This window comes from Corvus brachyrhynchos, unplaced genomic scaffold, assembly GCF_000691975.1.
Source record: "Corvus brachyrhynchos isolate BGI_N302 unplaced genomic scaffold, ASM69197v1 scaffold245, whole genome shotgun sequence".
Lineage (NCBI taxonomy): Eukaryota > Metazoa > Chordata > Aves > Passeriformes > Corvidae > Corvus > Corvus brachyrhynchos.
Window position 1 is genome coordinate 45,413 of NW_008238988.1, and position 16,560 is coordinate 61,972.

General features: G+C 40.7%; 1 protein-coding gene across 1 annotated transcript in view; it reads right to left on the bottom strand.

The window, feature by feature from the left end:
- The window catches only part of LOC103618865 (protein jagged-2), a gene marked incomplete at its 3' end in the record, with an annotated part of 63,022 nt that overhangs the window by 45,398 nt on the left and 1,064 nt on the right, over window positions 1–16,560 (bottom strand). The window lies entirely within an intron of this gene.

A 16,560-nucleotide genomic window follows, 5' to 3' on the forward strand; every position in this document is an offset into this window, starting at 1 on the left:
TTTATGCCATTTCTACGCAGATCCTCTGTGACACAAGTCTCAACAAAAGTATTGGCTTATAGAACTAATCAGTACATCAAGGAGGAAAGAGATTATTTTTTTCCCAACTGAATAAGTTTAATGCTTATGAAAAAATAATCAATTTCATCCTAGATAAATGACCAGTAACTTTATTGTTGTTACTAGAACAATGACATTATAGATGGTCTTTTAACAACTTCTTATTCTTTTCTCTTTCCATGGTAACTTTCAGAATTCTTTGTACCAACTGTCATAATAAGGATTACAGTGTTGCAAATCTCATTTTAACTTCCAACCTTGTTGAATGTAAACTAATTTTCATAGAGCACTTCATAACCCTGGGTTAATGACACCTGTGACCTTGTTCTTCTGCGCAAATCTGTATTGATAAGCAAGGTTTCACTAAACACATCTTTTGACTTGCCAGTTCCATAACCAACTACTCCTTCAATCCACCTAAGCCATCTAGCTTTTCCTAGCTAAGCGAGTTCCCTTCACAAACTCAACACAAGTTCTTTGATCACAGTAAGAGATCTGCCTCCCACTCTCATCCATGTCTTGACTACTTAATATTCAGAAGTCTGTTGTAAAGAGCACCCTGGATAAGAAAAGCAGTTAAAGAAAAACAAAAATCTTCCAGGAGGCGGGCTGCAGAAATCAAAGGTCCACAGAAATGCAAGAAGGAAGAACAAAGAATCAAGTTATTTCCATCAGAGAAATGAAAAAGTTGGCCAAAACTCCTCAGTCTGGAAAAGACACAACAGGAGTGTGTGACAGAAGCCTAAATGCTTCAAAAAGCCCTGGGGATGGGTCAGGAGCAGATAATCTGTTTCCATGGTCTTGGCAAGAACTAAAACGTAAGAAAATAAGCTAACAGGAATCACAGCCAGGAGAAATGAGAGAGAGAAGACTGCATTTTAGGCAGAACGCTACACAGGTGGCCCCAGGGAAAAGTGGTTTTAAGAGTTTTGTGGGTCCTGGGGCAAACTGGCACAAATACTTCAGAGAGACTATTTCTGGAGGCTCGCAGGCTGAAGACAAAGCTAGGGACAATGACAAGCAGTTTTCTATATTCTTGCCATTAACCTCCAGTGAACATTTGTTCACATTCCCTGAACTCCAGTTCCAGCACAGGTGTGGAACTGATGGCTGACATTAAAACAACAAAGTGCTAGAATAAATAACACAATTACACTATGGAATCTTGCACACCTGCCTGAGTCATTACCATCTATCCCACGAATACGAAAATTGTGACCAAGGAATGTCTGAGGAAGAAAAGGAAGCCAGGAGAAACAAAGCAGTTCTAAATCAGATTTATAATTATATCTCCTCTTTGAAAACCCTGACAGAAGACGACATAATTGAAAAATCTAATCAAGATTCTCCTTTCTGCAATACTGAAGTGTCGCATGAAATAGGACAAATGCAGAAATCACCAACCCATGCATTCTATTCAGTCAGGTACCTGTTGCCGTAAATGCAACAAACGCTGTTCAGATAAAAAAGGCAAGCTGAGCTAAAGCTACTAACTGGGAGATCTTATTATTTAGAATAAAGGTTTAGAGGACCATAGGCTTCTGAAACTTCCCCTGAGGAAAAGTTAATCCAGACAGACAGTCTTTTAATAGTGATTAAGTCAGGTGACACAAAGCAGAACATACTGTCATTCAAAGCAAGACAACAGAAATGCTCAAATACAGCAAGCACTTATTTCACTAGAGGAAGATTGACAAGTGTCAAGTGAAATACAAAGCTTAATGATTTCACAGCAATTTTTCACACAAAAATTCATCAGCACATTTGTGACAAAAATCCTGGTTTAACTATAAGAAAACCAGTACTTGTTTTGGGGAAGACTGGTAAACCAAGGTTTACACAGGAAAATAACTGAAATAATTTCACAATTCATCTCCAAACTTTAGCTGTTCTATTTACACTAGCCAAAACCAACCCCTACTGGCTTCTATGGGGCACAGAAGAAGGCTGGTGCTATTCCTAATTAACCTTCCTCCACTAAGAAAGTGATTCTGCACCATCTACGTGTGTCACTGAGCCAAGTGTCACACCAGCCAGACATGTCATTGCATACCAGCTGAAGAGCAAGCAAGAAATTAAAATCTGGGCCTCTCAGCCACTCAGGAACCAGTCTAAGGAACAAAACAGCTTTCAAAACATCATCTTTGCTCTCCAGGGAGAATTAGGGGAGGAACAGAATAGGAAAGGCAAAGATTAGGTTAGCATGACTGGCACAGAAGCTGTGAAGGCAAGAGCATCTGTGACAGTCTGAAAATAACAGCTAAAAAAACGTTAGAACTTAAAAGCTGAAAGGCAATAAAAAGCAAAAACCAGTCACAGACTTGCTGTTGCTTGAACCACCCAAAATGCAGCACTACTCTCCATAAAACACATCTTGAAATAATGTAAGGAATCCTCATCATTACACAAGATCCCAGACACAAACTACTGGAAGAATCAGTCTCTTCAGAGCAAACCAGGTTAATTATCTAGATTTCCAAAAGATGCTTCTAGATACTCTACAGGGATCCCTAGAGTACTCCTGATAAGTGGAAACAGTAGATATATCCTTTTAGCCATTTGGGTCTGCCTCAATATCTGTGTGCCTGACAGTTGCTACAGGCTCAGCCCAGGCCTCAGATGATACAGATTCAGAATTTGAGCAGAGATCAAAATCCTTAGTGACCTCAGGAAACACATTTTAGACCAAAATAAACAGGAGTAGAGAAGCAGGAATTAAGACATCACAGGCCTTCTGGAGCCATACCTATATAGAGGTAAACCTGCTGCTGGTAATCTTTCTCATTTGTACTTTTTCACACTCTCCAGTAAGGAAAAAAATGCCTTTAAAGTTTTGGTCAGTATGCACATAAGACCTCCTGCAGGTCTCTAACAAGTCATGGGAAAAGACTTGCAGAAACTCAATACCATTTGACAACTCTGTGAAACTGCTTTTCTTCCAGGTAAAGGAAGCCCAGCTCACCATTCCTATTCCAATCTGTAACAAAGAACATGGCAGAAGAATCTTGGAGATGATCCTCGGATCTGCTGGGCAGAGGCCTGACATCCCATAAAAAGCTTGAGGCATGTGGCCTGAAAAAAGGACAGCTTGTCCCAGCAGCCTGAGCACAGCAATGCTCTGTTCACACATTACCACTGTGAAAGAAAAACTGACACCATAAAGAAGGATGACATGTACACAAAGTAAAATCCACCTGAAAACAGTCTTAAACCACCCTGCTCATCACTTTGCTTTGTTTCAAGTAGCTGGTCAGAGCTAATGGTGAGCACAGAATACAAAAGGGTTACAGAAGAACCATTAGTCATCCTTCCTACAGGCACAGCTCCCCTCTGCTAATTTACCCAAGCTATCTACATACACTAAACCTTATGTACTCTGATTAAAAGTTAACAAATATTTGGGTATCCTTTGATATGGCTGTTACTGTGCCTGCCCCAGTGAGGTTTCTCGAAAGTATATTGAAATATAAAATAGGATCAGCAAGCTTTCCTTCTACACCTTAGAAGAAATTTGATAGTAGAGAAGCCAGCCAATTACCAACACTATTTTAAGTATAACAGCTACCATCCAAAGCAATAGGATTTGGTATGGAACACTACAACCATACAAAAGGAAGAGAAAACCTCCTAGTAGTCTACCTGATAATTGCCAAACAGCTATCAGTTTGTATTCTCACTCTCAAACAGGAGAGCCTAGTTAACATCCCCCAGTTACATTTCCCTTTTTGAGAGTTCTAGAGCAAAAACAGCAGAAAGGAAAATGAAATTAACCCCACGTGCATCAATCCTGAAAATGCGCTTGAACCTTAAATAACAGCCTTCCATCCTATTCAGGGAGAACACAAGGTGTTGATTTTTGAGATTAGAAATCGATATTGAATCAGAAATTACATACTAGGAAACAGAGTAGCAATTCCAGTAGATGTTTCTTTGCTAGTATCCGGTTTTAGTGGACCAAAAAAATCAGAATCCACTGTTTTAGATAGAGGATCATAGGATTAAGTGTCAACAGACATTTTGCCTGATCATTTCATTAAAGGAAATAAACCAGCTACATCTTCAGATACTTTCATGACTTCACAGTTAACAAGCTCCAGTCCTCTCCCCCACAGCTGGAGCTGGCAGTAAGAGTATCCAGAGATCCACCCAGTTAATCCAATAGCAAAGAACAGAAGAAAATATTGATGAAATTAGAGAATAGAGAGAAAAGACGTTTAGATAGACATGTACAAGTACAGTACCAGACAGACAGTTGTGGACCATCTGAACATCACTGTTAGATTTAAGTGGAAGCTCTCAGCCTTGCTGCAGACAGTTGTGGACCATCTGAACATCACTCTGTTAGATTTAAGTGGAAGCTCTCAGCCTTGCTACCACCTTTGAACTGTTTTAGACAAACTTGATATTAACCAAGTATCCATGTCTTACTCTTTTCCTAAAGTTTTGGAAGAAGTCCAAGATAAATTAAGCCCATTATACACACACTTTCTTGTTGCATTAATGAAAGTGTAGCTAGATTGTCTCTTTTGAAGTGTATGTAACAACCATGAAGACCCATTAACGGTTAGTGCAAGGTTTGTTTTATGCTAATATTTAGAATTCAAAGATGGACTAGTAATTAATACTGCTCTTCCCCTCCCCTCTGCACTCCATGTGGCATGGATATTAGTGTCCTCTGGGCACTTGGAGCCATGCATCATTATAATTTCAACTTGAAGTCAAGAGGGAATTAAACTAACTATGTAATAACATACTTTAATTATTGTTCTGAACACAGAACACCTGCATGCACTCTCTTTTGTATTGGAAATATGCATACTAAGAAGTTAAGCAAATTTATAAAAAACCAGATATGCCCCCAAGTTCTATGTATGCAAAGTCCCCAGGAATAGGGAATAGTGTTTTAATCTTAAACCCTTTAAATAATGTTAGTTGTTGATAGCACTGCAATCTTTCCCTTTGTTTTTGAAAAAGCAAAGGCCCACAAAACCAATTCCAGCTAATGAGCCCTAGATGTCTTGCCTTAGGAAGAGGAGAGGCCCACACTCAACCACTGCTCCTAAGGGAGCAGAGATTGTGGCAATGTTTTTCTAAGTCCTCTTCAATTCCCTCATCAGTCCTACCCAACTGAGTCACCCCTAGAGCTCCTTGGGCAGCAGCAGCCACAGCTGAAAGGGGACATGAAGCCAAGACTCCACTGGCCCACAGTGATGGCAGCAGCTGACAGACTGAACCCTCATGCAGCTCTAAACAAGATCCATCATTTTCCTCCCATGGCTTTGGTTCTGAGCACAGGTATCACCACGGGCCTTTTCAACATTAAGAAACACAAATGTTTCTATTTTATTGCTACATGAGTCACACAACAGTTTCAGTCAATCTGAACATCGCATTTCCACAAGAGACTTCTCAAACAGAATGTAAACCTGTTCATGGCTAGTAACAGAAGTGTCATTAATCCAAAAGAAAGGGATAACACACCTAAACTGTCCTTCATTTCAGCCCCAAGCGAAACACTAGCTCAGTTTTCAAATTCTGCACATGCTAAAGAGGTTGACAGGGAAGCAAACAGAAATAAAACGCCTTATTTTAGTTCTCTGTAAATTTACAGGAATCAGTTGAACAAAAAAATAAGAGTCGCCACTCAGAGTAGGTGCAAGTTCTTTCATGTAGATCAACACATGCAAGGAACTTGAATAAAGGATTAAACAGGGATTGTGCACACAGTTAAATATACATGGTAGAGCCAGAGTTTAGCTGTGAAAAAGCTACGTTCATAAACGCATTCCTGAAACAAGTGCTTCTATCATATTCCAGGAGCAGGACTGAATCTTCTGAACAGTGGCTACAGTAAATCTTTATCACATGTTTGCAGCACCAGCCACTACACTGGACTTAATTACTATTAAAAATTAATTGCTTACAGTGCAAAGAAACACAGCATAAAATAGCATATGTAGGCCACAATTCCAAGCTATCTACTTGAATATATGACAACCAAGACATGATCAATCCCACCATAACAAAGCAGCATCAGAACTTCAATATCCAACCATATCTTTCAGATTCATGTAAACTGGAGGGGATCTGATATAGCTTCATATTATTACAAATCAGACAAAGCCCACAGATGAGCACACCTTAGCAAGGAGAGCTTTGTAACAAGGGTAGCAAAGTACATGAAACAGCCTTTGAAAGTAAGCACATTCCCTATAAATTTACTCTAAGCACGTAAATTAAGAATGCTTCTCTATTTTTTCCCTTCTCCTCCCACTGCCATGGATCTGGAAGCTATGACAGGGAGATGATGTCAGCAAGTCTTCAAATTTATTTCATTGTTGACCCCTAGTTATTCCTCTGGTGGGTAACAATGTTACAGCTTTCCTCATCAGGATGAGTATCAATGGAGAACAGAACAAAGCCATGGAAAGTAGGCCAACATTAAAAAAAGCCAGAGAGTAATTTTGTTAGTCCAAAGCTGGAGTCATAACTCAAGAGTACGTCCTAGTGACCACTTTACAGTTTCAGTACTTCATCTGCCACCAACTCCCTGCTGTTCTGAATTCTCCAGATTCCTTGGCAAGCTGAAGATTCACAGAGTACCAAATCTTGAAAATCCATCCTAATGACTCAGGGACAAACAAATTATCACTGATAGCAAGCTTATTATTTTTATTTAAGCCAAGCTTATTTTGTTTACCTTATATTTGCAGTGATCTGGGAGTAGATATGAGCAGCTTGACAAGCTCTGGTGACATGCAGCGGTTTGCACTTCTGCCTGAGCCCTGGGACAATTAACGTTCTGACAGCCCTCAGTCCAAGTCCAGGACACACAGTGTTAGATAAAGGGAACCTGAATTCTGGAAATTAACCTCTGAAGAATTGCCACCAGCTGGGTTTGGGCAACCACTTTACCTTCACCTCTTCCAGAACAAGAGATGTGTGGTTTATAGCTTGGTAGTCACAACCCTGAAGTTATCACAGCTGAACAGCAAACATCAGAAGGCACTGCAGGAGTACTAAATATTTGACAACCTACACCTTACATGTTTGTGCAAGTCTAAGCACTTCATTTTCCCTACTTCCCTCCCTTCCTCACTTTCTGATAGGAGAAAGCACCAATACGTGTAGATGAATCATGGAAAAATACTCTATTCTACAAAGGTATCCAACAGCCAAACACAACACTAAAATATTCTGGGCCTACATATAAACGTAGGATTTAAACAACAGTTTATAACCAACACAGGGGTGCTATCAGGTCATTGTGGCGTGCAAAAACCAGTCATTACTGAGGGGCAGCACATGGATATACCTGCCCTTCACAGTCCAAGTAAGCACAGTCTGACTTTTAGACTTTGCTGATTACATGTAGGCAGTTACAGTAAAAATTCCATGTTGTGACACAAGGAAAATCATGTCACTGTACCATAAGTCAGACCTATTAAAACCACCTTTTTTAATGGTGTAAGAGAAAGGAACAGTAACTGAAACTATTAAGCAGTAGCACAGGTTACCAGACCAGTGCTGTTAAAATTGTTCTCAGTCAATAGGAAGAACACTAAATAGAATCAAAAATTGCACATCCTAAAAAACTTCTACTTCAGTAGATTAATTGAAGATCAATAATTAAGCTCTTTAAATATTTCTCAACTTAACTGCTTAAAGCACGTGTCAATCAAGTCTTCCAAGTATGAAGAAGTTCCCTAATTAGATCTTAAGTTCTCCAGCTGGAATCTAGGACCTATTACACTAAAAGTGTAGATTCTGTCTTAAAGTAGACTGTTGACCTTTACAATGCTATAAACAGAATCATACATATTCAGAAAAAAAAAAAAGGTAAAAGGAAATAACTCTATTTGATGTTTTAGTTAACTGTTAGCTCACACAAAAATTCTCTCCAATTTGCATGAAGGGGTAAGGAAAGCTAGCTCTACCCAAAAGCAAGCATTTTTCTACCTACCATAGGATATTGCGTCAGTATTAGTATTTACTACTCAATAAGAGTCTGAAAATGTAAAATTTATCCAGTGTGAATGTTATATGCTTGAAGTTATTCAAGCTGGTATGTTCATAGTAGTAGAAAGCACTGGAGAGACTAGAGACACAGTGAACTCTGTGGAACTAGAAGAGGCACTGCAAGAATAATTTAAATGTCACAATAATCAAATAGTAACATACTAAACAAAGCCCACCAGAGCACATCCTGCTGGGAGCAAGATATATATAATCAGGACTTCCAAGACCAAAGCAGGATGTAAACAGATTGCAGTTTGTGTACTAATACTCCAGCCTTATCTCAGATTTAAAAAAATAAACCAAATAAAAAAACCCAAAAAACAAAAAACCAACAACAACAAAAAAACCAACAAAAAAACCCAAGCAAGTTCAGAGAATGAGCACCACTGCATCTGTCCAAGGGGCATATAACTGGTTACTCAAGGACTATTAGGCTGTTTCTTAGCAACCTCTGCAAGCTCTAATCAAGTAAGCCTAAGATTCTCATTTAGCCTTGAAATGCCTTGTCCCTTCCATCTAATGTAGCTTTCTATTGAGGAGCAAACAGTCATTGCAACCACAGATAAAATCCAGGCTTACTACATGTTTCAGCTCAGAGTTCTTGTTATCAGAAGATCCTCATGTTAAATATGCTTTTTACACTTTATTTAGCATCTGAAACAGTAATAATAAATATTTAATTTTTCTCCTTTATATACAAATTAAAGGCTAGCTATAACTATAAAGAAAACCCTTGGGAATGGTTTAACAAATGAGAGTAAGGTATAACTAAACTCTTAAACAACATTTTATAACTGTAAATCATTCCCTAAATATAATTACAAGAAAAATGGTTAATATCAAAAGCAGCAGTAGAGATATTTCAGGCAAATAGCAAGCATTTCTCTTAGAGCTGAATGGTATTTAAATCTTTGGTGATGCTGAAATGTGTCTGCTATGTTGCACACATTGGATTTCTAAAATTAACTATCTTCAAGCAAAATCTGGCCATCAAACCAGAAAAAAGAAGGCAAAAGCACTGGAGTAATCAAAAAATAAACTCATCTGTTCACTCCTAGCCTAGCATCATTCCTTGCCCGTAGTATCCATGGGCACATGACAGACTCTGCTGAAGACAGTGCTCAAATCATTTACGTAGAGTATTTTTTCCTGTACAGTAAGCAAAGGCACTAGAGACTGTGGTTAAATCAGGGATGGCCACCCCTCCCTGACTCAAGGTGATCTACACCAGAGCCCTCTCACTGTTCTCCTCAGCTCTCTCCCTCCCAGCAGGTCTCCCTGGGTGCACACAGGGGAAGGAGCAGCTCTAAGGGAGCCCCACCACCCCACGGGAAGCAGAAGGTCAGCGCTGCCCAACGTGAACGGGCAAAGATGCTCTCAGCTACCCACACTGGTTCATCCCCCAGCCCTGGGAGAAGAGGCAGGGTGGGGGTGGTCAGGCTACACCTCCACCTCCTGCTCCTGTGAGTGCTGAGCAGCTCCAAAGCACTGAATGGACACAGCACACGACTGCCAGCAGTCACCTCTGACCGGAGATTGACCCGTTTTAGACACCCACTAACCAAAGCCAGAGCAGATTTCTAGCAAAAAGCCCATCAAAGGTTTATCACAGCACAGAAGAGGGAGGGAATGGTGGAGTCACTGCCAAGGAACAGTAGCAACTATCCTTCAGGTAGGCAAATGGATAAACATCAAGGAGCCAGATACACTGCCAAGACACCCTTACTCCTCACTCCTTGAAGCAGCCTCTCTGCTTCCAAACTGATGCTCTCCAGCTCCTTCCAGATCAGAGGATTACTGCAGCTAGAACTGGAGAGGAACAAGGGAAAGCAAATGGGTGGGCTGGCAGAAAAGGCAGGGTCACTTTCTAGTCTCTTCACCAGGTTGAGCAGCTCTGAAACAGAGCAGGCAACACAAGCAGGACCCACACAGAGTTGACAAAACACTGGGCTTGTTTTCAGAAGAGCAGGGAGGGAAGCTTTCTGGCACACAATAACCTAAAGCTCCTGCAGATGACTAAGTATATGATATGATCATAGCTGCTTTATGAACTTAGGGTAGTTTTTAAAGTATGTTCATAGCATGTATTTCAGAGCCAACACAAAGCAACACCTAGAGGAAAAACAAGAGGAGGAGTCAGACTACACAAAAAAAGATGAATTCCTCTCATCTCACCTACACGCAGTAACTCGAAGGCATTGCTCGACAGAGGGGCCAGACAACCACTAGCCCACAGGGGACAATACAAAAGTAATTTTCAAAGCTTAAAATCAAAATCACGATTTACCTTACACATCTGTCTCAAATCTCCTTCTCATACAAGAAAAACTTTGCGGCAAAAATACCTATCAACCCCAAATAGACTAAAAATTTACTACATAAGTTTTGGCTTTTTTTACATCCAGAAAATGTAGTTATTTCACATCATTTACTGTTTGACTAAAGCTTAATTTTTTGCAGTTTTTGTGATGAAAAACAGTGAACCCAAATAGCTCTCAAAGCAAGCTGCATTTGCACAAGAAATACAAGCAGTAGCCTCAAACACAGAAGGCAGCTTCTGCCACACAAAGCTCCTCAGCATCTACACTAACACTTGAACCTCACAGGATCACTCAAGCCACCTAAAATACAGTGGGAACACAGCCTAATTAGCCCAAATATCAGAAGTCTGATATAACACAACCAATTATAGTTTTACCCCAACTACATCCAAGATAATCCTGATTGTTTAAGGTTAAAGCTACAAGTGGTCATGTCTCCAGCAAACCTTTCCTATGCAGATTTTTAAACTGAGAAAATAGCATTTGGAACATCTTTAAACAGCCCAGGGACAGTGCTACAAAGACACCACTGCACTGCAGTGAATCAAACATGCTCTGCTTCTCCAGCTCACATCCTCTCGTGTAAGAGTAATCCTGACTACTTTAATACCTATTCCATTTTCAGTCAAAGATTTAATGCCCACACCAGCTGTGTGGCTAGGAGTGTAGCATTTCATAGATAGGCTGGCTGGAGCACCTTCTGGAATAAAGATTAGAAAGCTGACAAAAGGTGTACAAGCACACTCTCAGCGGCTGGGAGATGAGGGACTTCATCTGCAAGTTTTGACTTCAGCCTCAGTGTTTCCAATAAATAAGCACATGTTTATTTAAGGAAGCTTTCAAGGAGTATAAATAGAAGTGTTCTTTACTATCTGACCATCTCTGTGACATTCAAAAAACTCCCAGAACTTTATACCTTGAAGTTTAAATAGTTAGCAGAATACTGTCCTTTGAGGCATATTTATTTCAAAGAATAAGAAATTCTAGATTTAGTGACATGAATGCATGAAAGATTAAGAGTGCAAAGAGCACTTCTGCTTAAAATTAGAAGACAGATTTCCTATAGTTACATGAAACTTAAGTCTTTAGACTTTCTATTCTGGGGAAGCTGCAAATAGTTGCTGGCACACACAGCATGCCAATAATAAATCCCTTTTTCAAAGGGTGGTTCTGAAGTGGTCACCATTAAGGCCTTGGTTCTTTTTTAGAGGTGACACCTGCAGCTGCTATTGAAATCAACTGGAGTTGTCACTACCCAGCATTGCTGAAGTCACTTTCTAAAACATCACCCCATTTTCTTCTTTTAAGAAAGAGCAAAACAAAACCTGAAAACTACCCTTTGCGTTTGTGTCACTTGAGAGCAAAGGGACATAACTTTTATAATAAACCATTTCCTCAACCTTTTTTTTCTGATCAAAAAGGCTGCAAGACAAATACAGTACTGAGCAGGTGAAAACAAATTCCATAATCTACCTCCCCAAAACTGAGGAAACATGGATCCATGTTTTCTACTTCACAGTGTATTTGTCCATGAATTGGACAATAAGAAATATTTTGGCATGGCAGCTCCACAGGAGTCCTAGAGTCTGCTGACAAGCCCATCAGGCAGAGGTAGTAAGCATGCACCAAGTTCAGGTGGGGGAAAAAAATAGTCAAGTATAGTCAGCCAAGCCTTCCACCTGGGGGAAAAAAGGCTACTGGTAAATAAGACATTAAACATTTATTAGATCATCAATATGCAGCTATCAACTACATTATTTTTTCCATGCTGATTTCCTGTGCTAATGAGGTGTGATGCATGTACATTATGGTCCATCACTACCAGATGAATTTTACATTCTGGCATAAGGTCTTGCTCTCACTTCTTATTCCCTGCTTGGAACTGTGCTTTTGCAAGCACTTTCCTTGAGAAGGAGTTTCAATGGAGCAAAGAACAACTAATTACAGGTAAAGCTTGCTGTGTCTCCCTTGAGGTTTCATTTGTCAAATTGTAATCTTTTTCACGAGAAAAACCATACCTACTGTTCCTCTAGTACAGCCATGCACAAGTACCTTTTCCAGTGCTAAATGCCCTAATTTTAACCTGCCTAATTTAAGCATATCTGTCCCGATGGGGTGTCATCCAAGATGACAGGATGCATGTTTACTCTATCAGGGAGCAGAGAGTAATCTAATCCAGGATATTTTCATTACAAAGCCTCAAGATCCTGATCAGAGAGCAGTGATGGCTGTGTTGAGACAGGAGGTAGACCAACTGTGGATCTATCAGCCAAACAAAAATAGACAAGAGCATTTCCTACAGCCAGGCTATCTAGTTCCCTAGAGGCACAAGGATCCCAGATAATAAGCTGGAACAGCAGACGTCTTCCAGGGCCCAACAACCTTCATTTCTCAAATTAAAAGGACTGGGAGAGCTTGACGCAGAATCCCAAAGTTAAGCAGACATGTGAAAGTGCCAAGCAGAATGCTGTACCCATTAATAAAAGCTGTAAGGTCAAGTATTCCTGCTCAGGATTTGGCAGGGTAGGGGATGGGTTGCTTTCTAAGAAATTTAACATTTACTGCTGTAGCCAAGCTATCCTCTTAACAGCTTTAAATTTTTGATGGTTCACACTCCTATGTATGTTTTAAATCAAAACTGAACCCCTCCAGGCATTTGGATGAGGCTCACGCATGGACTGCATATGGATGAAACTCACACAGAGCCTGGACATTAAAATTACACACATTTTTTATCTACTTGGACATTAACATTACTTCAGAAGTTTAGAGAGAGGTGCTACAATCACACTCTAAATAGGAAAAAACCTTAAGGCACCCTTTACCCAAGCAATTTACAAGGGCTGCCTGAACCTCTACCACCTCTCTGTCAGATTGGTTACACAGACTGCTAGCTAAGCACCAAGGAAAGGAGAGGAGAAAATGCTTGTTTCTGCTTCTTATCTCCAAGGCCCTGAACTCTGAAGTTCACCTGGGGAGTTCAGAGCATACCGTACCCATGGGTGCACTGCACTGCCTGTCAGTCACACCAGGATCTCAAAAACAGAGGGGCTGAGAGGAGCTAATGATGCATACTGTAATACACGATTTCAACATCCACAACTAGTCAGAACAATTCCTTTATATGACTAATTAACTGAAGTAACGGATGCCATAACCAATATTTACGGTACAGGAAAAACTCTGAATTCCCTGAGGGAAAGAACAGGGTGGAGGGAAAAACCACACACAACTCCATTTCATGCCATCTTGCAAAGGAGTACAAGAAATGGTTCCACATAACCCATCCTGCAGAACGACTAACTTTAAAACACCCTCGTCAGAAGCAACCTTCAATTAACCCCAAATCTAAAATTCTGCCAATGGCTATTGATAAATATTAATGTGCCAGGTATTTCTGAAGCTTCAGTGTCTGAACAAACAGCTTTGTGCTAGGAAAAAAATAAAAATGCTCAAGACTAACAAGCCAAAACTGTAACCGATCAGAATCAATTCTTCAAAGCTACTTGAATTCTTCTGACTTCTTTGTTTTAAAGTTGCACATAAATTTTAATTGCATCATTTGTTTGTTAACAATCTCAAAAAAGCATTAAGCTTCAAGTTTTACAGCAGGAGGCAAAGAAAAAAATGTGAGGTAGGTGGGTGAAGAAGACAGCTGTATTGTTCTAGCTGTTCCTCAGCCTCTCCCACTGCCAGATTTCTGTGGATGATGTATCCCAAGGTAGCAATTTTAAGAACTTTCTGGCACTATCCCAAGCTCCCTCTTGAAAATCAGAGATCAGACTAATGATATCAAAAAAAAAAAAAAAAAAAGACAGGAAATAGGAATAAACTGGATAACTGACACTGTTTCAAACACTGGAAGCTGCTGAACTCTGGTACTGCAGCTTTACAGCAGAGACACTTGTCCAAACTGAAAAATTTTGCCTCATAAAATTAAAAAGGACAATCAGCAAAACAAAACAAATCACTGTCCAAGAAATTACTTGCTTTACAGCTACTGCTAGCTTGGGACACTGTGGTATCACACAGACTTCAAGAACACCCCCCCCAAGCAATTTATACATTACTACATTAGTCTTTAAGTGAGGAAGTTATCATTCAGATGAGGTTCACCAAGAAGTCTGCATATACTCATGCTGGTTTTCATTACTGTGAGGCTTAAAAATTCAAGCTAGAACTACTGAAATAAACCCTTTGCTCACTGCCAACACCAAAGCAAATTTGTTTCCTAAGTGAAGGACAAAATTTCCAATTTTCTTTACTCTTGCTCCTTCCCACGATATTAAAGAAACAGTAACTTCATTACTGTTGTACAGCAAAAATAAAAGTCATATGAAAAGACTATGTCCATATTGTTGTTTCTCATTTGCAAACTCAAATAGAGAAAGAACACTATTTGAGAATAATTTTGAAATTACCCCAGGGAGTTGAAACATAACCCAGAAACTCAATCTACTTCAGAAACCCCTTGTGATAAACTAGCACTACAATTAAGCTTCTCCTTGCAAAGTCTACCCAGCTTTTGCACAGCTCCAACAAAGATGCCATGTTCCCCATCAACAGACTGAACACACAGAGCTCAAGACCTAACTGCAACATACAGGAGGGGCTTCTTTCCAAAGGTGCATTCACAGACTGTTTTAAGTAAAGCTACTCCACAGCTTATTTTTAGAAACCAGGGTGGGCTGGGAGAGTATTCAGTAAAGCATCCAAAAATCAGCTAACCACCCACTAGACTGCAGTGGCACTGTTTAAATAAAATTACAGCCTGCTTTGCAACAACTGCAGGAAAAAATGGTGGGGAAAAAAAATACCCCAAGTATTTCAATTCCCTTAAAATGCTGGAGGCAATGGTACAAGAAACAGCAGCAGACAGGGCAGTGTGGGCTGGGGACACTGCATTAATTCACCTGCAAGAGGCAGGTCAAACAGGCCTTACTTAGGACTGGGTGAGTGCAGAACAACAATATCCGGCAGCTGCAAGGTAAGAATGTGCTTATTCCAACAGAGAAAAATTCAAAGAAGGCTGGGCTTAGGGACCTGCAGCACAAGGATTATCAAACTCTCCTCGTGTTTCAAGTAGCAATACTAGAAACTGGCAAAATAAAAGTGTGAGTTAAGTTACCTTTACTTCCTCATGCAGATAACATATAAAGTTTGAGGTGCTAATGTTACTGAAATCTCCTACTGAAGAGTTTACAATTTCATCAAGTCTGTATTAAATGGCCAATAAAGAGGAGAAAGAATCTGAATTTTCTCTTTGATCTTATAACATAAGAACACAGTTCTAAATACCCTGGGTTTATGGTATCGACTATACCCGTTAACAGGAACATTTCCAAGTTCAAGAGGGCACAGAACCAAAAGCCATCAAAACACCCCAACCCAGCAACCAGAACTTAAGTGCCTCTGCATGGAAAAATGTATCTGTTGTACCTTTTTTATTTTTAAACGTTTAACTGCAGCAAACTCAGTCCTTAATTTGAGGGGCATGAACATCAGCTTGGAGGGTCCCTGGTAGCAGAGAAAGTTAAATGATTTATGTAGACTGGCTTCTTTTAGCTTGAAATGCAAATAAAGCATTTTTGTCCCTGCCCATTCCTAGCAGGCATTCTTCAAGTAACTGAGACCCCTTGAGCTACAGCCTGAGAGGTCAGCAAGGGCCATTTCATCTGTTGGTCACCAGGTGCCAAATGCAATCCGCAGGTACCCAGGCTTCCGATACACATCTCCCCACCGAGCCGGGGCACTGCACCATCCCCATTCCTCAGCACCTCGCAGCTTGGCAGCTTCCACCCCGTGGCCCACTTGGAAGGGCTGAGGGCAACAGCTGTAAAACTCCCTGCAGGATCCTACCTGCCTGCAGCCGGGCAGGGAGCCCAGCCTCCCTTCCCTCCCTCCCACCGCTCCCCAGCGCCGGGCACTGTCCACGTCCAGCACCCCCAAAAGCAGGAGGAAGCATTCAGTCTCCAAGGACAAGCACTTGCACTGGCCTGCAGCCCCCGCTGATGCCCCATCCCTGGAAGTGTTCCAAGCCAGGCTGGATGGGGCTCTGAGCAGCCGGGGCCAGTGGAAGGCGTCCCTGCGCACAGCAGCGGGGCTGGAACGAGATGGTCTTTAAGGTCCCTTCCAACCCAGACCGTTCTGTGTGCGCCGC